Raw genomic sequence first — 8,233 nt, forward strand, 5'->3', positions numbered from 1 at the left:
GCCTCCCTGTATAACCTATCAAGCCAGGGAAACTTCCATGTCTCCACATCTCCCCCCTTTTTATTATGATTACAATTTGGTGTAATGACAGAAAGTTCATTCATAGGGATATGGGGGTTCCGGGAATGGGTGCCACATCTTAGGCTGGTCCATCTGCACCGGAGTCCTAAAAGCAAAACACAAAACACAGCACTAAAGAAGAGCCATTTAGCTAGAGAGGGTAGAGAAAATATGTGACCCCAGGAGCTTGGGTCTAGCCATTGCAAATGATTTTGTGGAGTACTAATAGCATTGGCATGCTCTTCATTGATTTGGGTGGCATGGAGCATTTCTAAAATTTGTGTTTTTAGATTCTTCACATCATTAGTTAAATTATCATGAAATGCTCCCCACAATTGTTTTTTAATATCATTCCAAGTGTGGCGTGTATTACTCCATTGCAAAGGGGTTATGCAGATGGACGTCATCTGCCAATCACATCTTAAGGTAAGGTGCTGGGCAAGGGCATCTTGCCATTTGCCTACAAATTCAACAGCAGCTTCCAAACTTGAAGGCAAGTAAGGATCTTTTGGTCAATGCTTTGTTGAGTGAGGAATTGTTGACTAACATTTTCGATTGCAGATTTCACTAAGTGGGCTGTTTGCACAGATTGGGAAATGGCCACTATAGACGCAGTAGATGAGGCCAAAATAATGACTGTGGAAATGAGGACTTCAATTAAGCAAACAAAAAACAAGGGACCCAAATTTTTTGTAAAGCTTGTTCAAGGATTGCGAGAGCAGAGGGTGACTGCCACTCTTGGGTTAAATTTACTGGAATAAATACTTCAGCCTGTCTTTTTAAAACTATTAAACTTGTCATGTTCTTTTGGTGATATTGGCATTAGAAATACAAGAAGTAAAATACGATCGGTTTCCTGAAAACGAGATATTGTAGTGATCAGAATATGTGATATTAAGAGAGTTGCTAATTAAAAAGACATAAGAATGAGTGGTACAAATTAAAACTTCTAGAGTGGAGTCATGAGTAAAAGTCATGTTTGTGTGGTTAGTAGAGTTAAACATACCACACCAATAGTCTACGAAAAACATGCCCAAGCTGCCAGAGTGTACGCTGTGGTGGCCAGGAGTCAGGCTGGGGAGCAGGAAAGCTTGGTGAGTCATTGGTCCAAACAATAGGTTCAGAGGACTTGGCTTCAAAATGTGTACGATTATCATTCCAATGGACCAACTGCGTATGATTACTGGACTTAAGACATCCGACGGGGCTCCAATCAGTGATGGTGTAGTTATGCATAAAAAGAACATGGGGAATTTTGTCACTGCAGGCAACCCAGTTAACGGACGCACCTGTAGGTATATCTTTATCGCGTCTGGTTGGGCAAGGATGGTTAGGGGCTGGCACAGAAGTCTTACTTCGAGAGGTTGCATTTCCATAGTCAATGCCCCCTACTGCTATAAAGGTGAGTGCATGAGAGGTATTATGTAGCCAAAGGTGATTTCGGGATTTAATGCAGTCTTTTACATTATGAGATACATAGAGGGGCAGCACAGAGGAGGCAAGGGTATGTTACTATTTGCTAAGATCCATTGGCTACCATTAAGTAGAGGACCATCAGGTGGCACATTTACTCCACCCAGCCAAGTGGTTACATTGTTAGAAACAGGGAAAGGGGAGTCCGCCCACGTAATGGGGAGGAATAAAGGAGGATCCAAGATGTCTGCCCAATACAGGTGGGCTGAAACACATTGAAGTGGAGAGAGTAATAACATTGTAAAGATAAATGTTACCGTGCTCTGGCAATGGATAGTAGACACCATTGCCAGGAACAATGTTTCTGGAGTTACAGGGGTGCCAGTTTGTTGAAGCACTGCTTCAGCATTTTGAGTAGTTTTCTTCAGGGCTCCCCACATCATCAGTGGGGACTGCTGGGTTTTCGGCAGTCTCATGGTTGGTGGAGCCGTCCCCTCCATCTTCAGGTTGCGGAGTTCGGGAACTGGATTTGGCTTCATCCATGCCATGCCATGTGTCAGACCCCAGAAAAAAGAGTCTAACAAATAGAAGGAATGTCTGATCCAGGGGCCCTGCTGCTTATCTCATAAATACCAGGTGCACCATAAACTAAGGGTTGAAGGCTGTTTTTGAAATCCCAGTCACAGTGGCACCTAGACCCCAGGGGGCAGACAAGGGAAGATGAAGAGTAGTGTGTTAAAACCCTAGTAACCAGTCAGCAGGAACTGATAAGCACTCACCCAGTCGAGGCCCAGAACACTCAGCAGGACCCTTCCCCCCAACACCCAATGTGGGTTTTTCCTTTAAAAAATGCTGCTCTCAGAAAGAAGGCCAGAGCCATTTTTCCTTTCTTTCTTTTCTGATGGCTCCCACCTGCTTTCTTCTGCTTTCTTCCTCTAATAAACCTTAAACTCTCTACTTGAACCATGACTCGCTGCATTTGTGTGGATTCTTGAAAGGCTCTGAACCTCACACCACGGTTTGATGTTGTAAGAAAGGAATAAGTTTCGTTTTCACATAGAGACAGCATGGAATAAGGGAAATGGAGGCAAAACCAGTTTAAACAAGCCCCAGACAAAGAGAAGAGAGAATCTGCCTGATGTAAAGAGACATGAGGTAGTATCAGAGGCGGGAACTCACAGCAAAAAAATAAAAATTTGGGGGGGGGGCATTGGCTAATCAGTTCAAAATCTCAATAATGAGCTAGTTGGCTCTCTGGGATTGGCTGTACAAATTAAAATCTCAAAAGATGAATTAGTTAGTGTTCTCGGATAGGCTGTAACCTCTGTAGTACCCAGTCAATGGGGAAACAGGGGAGGGACTTGCGAATTAGGAGTAGGAGATTTAAACATCGCCATTCTCTTCCTCTGGCACGCCAGCCTTCCGCGTGTTTGGCTGGACGCCCCATCTTGCAAGATCGTAAATAAATTCTTTTCTCCTCCAGAACCGAGAGAGCGTTTATTCCCTTACAGGTACCACTTTATTTCCGACAACTTGGGGGCTCGTCCGGGATCCAAAGCTTCGGAGGGGGACCCCCGAGGTGGACAAAGGGAAGGCGCGCCCCGCTGATTGAGCGGTCTCGGACTCCGCCATTGGGGGCCCATCTCCGGCAGCTAAAGGGCCCGAGACCAGATGCTTGGATCTGCCGGTTGTGGATGAGAAAAGGGGGAAAAGAAAAGGCCTGCCTCTGGTTAACCAGGCAACTCCGTGCACGGACCAAGGTAAGGAAAGAAATATTATATTACCTTGGTGGTTAAAGCATTCTGAAAGTCTGGGGCTGATCCTGAGGGAAAGATGCCCAAACAAGACTCAGAATGGGGACATTCTGATGAGCCTAGAGCTGATCCTAAGGGAAAGATGCTCAGGCAAGACTCAGAATGGGGAATAGAGGCAGGCAGCCGGCCGGGAATAAAGGGAAGGGGGTACCTTTAGGGTCCCCGGGGAACATTCCTCTAAATAATCCATTGGGAAACATGTTAAAACATTGGGCTAAAAGTAATTGGACCAAGGGAAAGGGTAAAAGAAAATGATCAAATATTATTGTTATGTTTAGACAAAAAAAAAAAAAAAAAAAAAAAAAAAAAAAAGGCATTTTGCTGCCAAATATATTCTGGCCAAAATATAAGGCAGCTAAGAGTTGGCTTTGTGCTGACCTCGTGTGTCATGTTAATAAAAATAAACCTTTTTCCAAGGCAGAATTGAACTGTGCCATGTGGTGGCTGCAGGGAAAAAAGAAACTAAAACCTGGGATAAGCATTCCCCCACCTTATGGTTTCCCCTCCCCCACTGGGGCGGGAACCATTAAAGCCTGAGGTTTTGGTGGAAGCAGTCTATGCCCCCAGGCAATTGGAGAGCCAGTTAATGCTGACTGCTCCAGTAATTACAACCCACCAAAAGTTAAAAAAAAAAAAAAAAAAAATGGAGAGATTTCCAAAAGTTTCTGTTTCTAAAGGCTCTTAAAGAAAGGAAGGTAAGAATCATTAATAAAAAGCCTAGCAAGGCTAGCTGAATAACAATTAACTTGATTCTTAAAATCTGGTTTATGTAAATATCCCTTTCTTCGGAGAAGAAAGGGAAATGGGAAAGAGGGCGGCTATGAGAGAAAGAGAGAGACTGCATCCACCTAAAATAAAATTGGCTGTACCCATATCCCCAAAGAACGATGAAAGTTTAGGTCTGAAGTCAAGTGGTCTCAGGCTGGGAGAGTGGAGTGGCCCACATGCATGAAAAGGGTGAGTTTGCCCTGCGGGTTGAGGGTGGGCCTTCCGCCTCAATGCTCTAGAAAAGTTTTGCCGCCTCAGGACCCAGAGGGTGGAGCACATTCCCAGGGGAATGGGAAAAGCCTGGCTGCCACCCCACTGTTAGGTAGAGCCTTTACCCCGAAGAGGCAGAGTCTGGGTGGCACCCCGATGTTTAAGAAGGATGGGGCCAAAAAGGTAATCTCCCCAACATCACCCCAGACTTTGAAAAGAAAAGGGCTGCCACAAAAGCCTCTAAAAAGGGTTGGACTCCCACTCCCTCAAGCCCCAAGAATACAATGTCATTCTGTTAATAACTCAGACTTTAAAAGGTCAGCTATATAAAGGAATTTTAGCCTAATATTCAGAGAAGATCCAAAAATCGATGAATGGCTGAATAAGCCATTAGAGGAAATATTCAGAGAGTCAACAAGCCAGGGAGGAAACAGACAAAAGTGAGATAGTGGAGCTATATAAATGAGCTGACTCAAAGAGGAAAGAGAGTGCAGCTGGGAGTGATGTTTTGAAGAGGAGCAAGCTTGCTAGAGAGGAACGTCCTGGGAGAAAGCCGTTTTGAGGCCGGAGCTTTGGAGCAGATGCCAGCTGCCTTCCTAGCTAACAGAGGTTTTCCGGAGGCCATTGGCCATCCTCCGGTGAGGGTACCCGATTGCTGATGTGTTGCCTTGGGCGCTTTGTGGCCTTAAGACTGTAATTATTTAGTGAAATAAACCCCCGTTTTATAAAAGCCAATCCATCTCTGGTGTTTTGCATTCTGCAGCATTAGCAAACTAGGACATTAGCAAACTAGGACAGTTTAAAAAAAACTAGGACAGTTTAAAAAAAAACTAGGACAGTTTAAAAAAAAAAAAAAAGGAAGGAAATTTGTAGCATGGGGTTTGTGTGATTCTCTATTCATATACTTATGTGGGGCTAAACAGGTATTAATAAATACATTTACATATTTTAGTGTGCTGTGTAATTAAGTCTAAGGCATGTGGAAGCTACATTTAAAGTCCCTTAATGTGTGTATCAGGGTATATAGAAAGTTATATGCACATTTTTTAGGACTGTATTTGGATGCATTCTGAGAGTTAAAACTTCATGAATCTAATGGGAGTTTAAGTTGTATGTTTACACAGGAATGTGGGATAGTTGTATTTGTATGTAATAAAAGCATGTAATATAATTACGTAGGAGTCTTTCAAACTGTTTGTCAGTGTGTAATTTAAAACTTGGCAAAAATTTCCTGTGTACTCATCTATAGTAAACTGAAGCTATTTCTTTGTGTCTTTATAGCGTATACTAGTTTGTGTGTACTCTAAAGCTGGGCAATTGTGTGCAGTTTCACAATAGTGTGAAAAATGAAAAAAAGTGAGAAAAACTGTGTAAAAGTTTTCTATGTATGTGTAACAGTAGTGTATTGGCTATACATGCTTGTAAATGGGAATGTATGTCTGTTTCGTATGGTTATGAGTGTGTATATAAGTTATATGTGTCTGTATTCCAGATATATGAGACTGTGTATTCTTGTAAAAAGCAGAATAATTTTTCTGATATATTTTGGGCAAAAGCAAAAGGTCCATACTCAAAGTGCAAGTAAATGTTCCTATAAAAGGGTTTAAGGTTCACTAAAGCTGAATTAAACAAACTTAGAACAGTGAATGGTTCATATCTCTTCCCAGGTCTCCATTTGTTAATGCCAGGTTGCTATCTTAACATTAAGTCTAATAGGAATAAAGACACCACATATATTGTCAAATACTACACACCAAGGCTTGTCCTCCTCTCCCTGGAGAGTGGGTTTTTACTCATCTAACAGCAAAACTTGTGTGTATGTTCAGGGTATGCATATATGTGAATCACGTATATTCAAGCATCACTAAACTAGGTGTACTAAAAACTGAATTTTAAGTTAGCATTTAAGAGTGGTAAGCCTTTTTATGTTCATTAATCTTAGGTTATTGTAAATTATTGTTGTCCTTTAGTCTAATTGTTCTAGCCTGAAATGTTGGTAAGTTCTTGCTGCTCTTCATGCACATGACTTCAGGAGTGTCTGTACCTAAAGCAGGTATTAGCAGTTTTACACTAGGGGAGTCATTAGAGGGGTGCAAGCCATGTGTAATTTAGTACTTAGGCAATTACAAGGTGTAGGCCTTTGGTTTTTGGTTTGCCTTTCCCCAGGAGGACTGGAGAGCTCCCCTCCCTAGACACAAAGGATCTTTTTCTTAAGAATTATATACTGGCCTTGTCTTCTACTTTATCATCTCTCAGGCACCGTGGACTGCTGGCTCAGACCCCGCCTCTTGAATTTGCTGCCCATCGACATCAGCCTGGCAGCTGGGTTCTGATCCAGTCGTGGAAAGAATCCAAACTTCAACCGATCTGGGAAGGACCCTATCAAGTCTTGCTGACAACTGAGACGGCAGTCCGAATGGCAGAAAGAGGCTGGACTCATTACACACAAGTGAAGGGACCGGTGCCTGAACCAGACGATAAGTATCCAGCAACTCAACCTGAATCCTGGAAAGTGACTCCTACCTCAGATCCCCTAAGGATCACTTTAAATAGGCAACAGTTAAAGGAACATATTAGAAGGGAGAAAGGGCTGAATTAAACCCTATGTTTGCATTGTGCTCTGTGTATAGCTTAATGATGAAATTGCTTATGCTGATCATAATGTTCTATATTCAAGGAGTAACAGGTTCTGCTAAGCTGGTTATAAGTGTAGTCAAAGGCTTAAAGTCTCAAACTGTACAATTTGATGTTTGTCAAGTAATGAGCTGTAAAAATCTAAAACATCAGCAACAACTGAGGGAGGAATATAAGCATTTATGTAAGCAGACTGTTCAAATAGAAAGCAAGATTGTTGGGGGGCGAACATTTGAGAGTATAACTTATGAGACACCTAACCCCTGTTATTCTTGGAACACTGCTTGGTGGACCACACAGTATGAGGGATGGGTCTTACCCAGGTTGGAGGAAAAACCATTAAGGGAAACTTGGCTGGAATTTAACTCTCCAGTACAAATTGACCCCAAGGTCATTAGAATACTTAAGACCAAAGACTTAAAGCAAACCACAGAAATAGAGACAGGTTATGGAAATACAAATGCCTGGGTAGAATGGGGCAAACATACCATCCAGAGTCTAAACAGAAGTGACTGTTATGCTTGTGCAACCAAACAACCCACTGTTCAGATTATGCCCTTCCCCTTGGGGATGAAAAAGCATGAAAGGGAGTTTAAATGTATAACACTCCTCTTTCAAAATGCTACTCCTGGTGAAAGTTGTAGTACGTTGTCCTCCCTTTTCCCTCCAGTCCAGGAGGGAAGTGTCAAGGCCATACCAGCGTCTCACCTTGGTCCCGGAAACCACTCTGCCTGTCTCTCCAGATGGGAAGAAGGGCTCCAGGATCTTGGTACCATGGCTTTGTGTACACAGGTGTGGAATGTGAGCAAGGATAGTACTGGCAACTTCTCCAGCCTAACTATACCCCGAGCAGACCTCTGGTGGTACTGTGGGAAGGGCATCCTCTGGCCAACACTACCTGAAAGGTGGGGAGGAACCTGTGCTCTGGTTCAATTGGCTATCTCATTTACCCTGGCATTTGAAAGTAATAAAGTACCAACCCAAGGCAAAGGAGAAAAGAAAAATGTACAAAGTGTACCTAGTTCCTTCAATAAAAAAATGTTTGTAGATAGTATAGGGGTTCCCCAGAAAGTTCCTAATGAGTTTAAAGCTAAAAATCAATTAGCTGCAAAATTTAAATCGTCCTTATTCTGGTGGGTCACCATCAATAAAAATGTCAATCATCAGCTAAAATTTATCAACTATACCAGGAATGTCATTAAAGAAATAGCAGAACAGTTAGATGCCACTAGCCGAATGGCATGGGAAAACAGAATGGCCCTAGACATGATGCTAGCTGAAAAAGGAGGCATCTGTGCTATAGTTGGGGGAAATTGTCGCACATTCATCCCCAA

This window comes from Choloepus didactylus, chromosome 22, assembly GCF_015220235.1.
Source record: "Choloepus didactylus isolate mChoDid1 chromosome 22, mChoDid1.pri, whole genome shotgun sequence".
Classification (NCBI taxonomy): domain Eukaryota; kingdom Metazoa; phylum Chordata; class Mammalia; order Pilosa; family Megalonychidae; genus Choloepus; species Choloepus didactylus.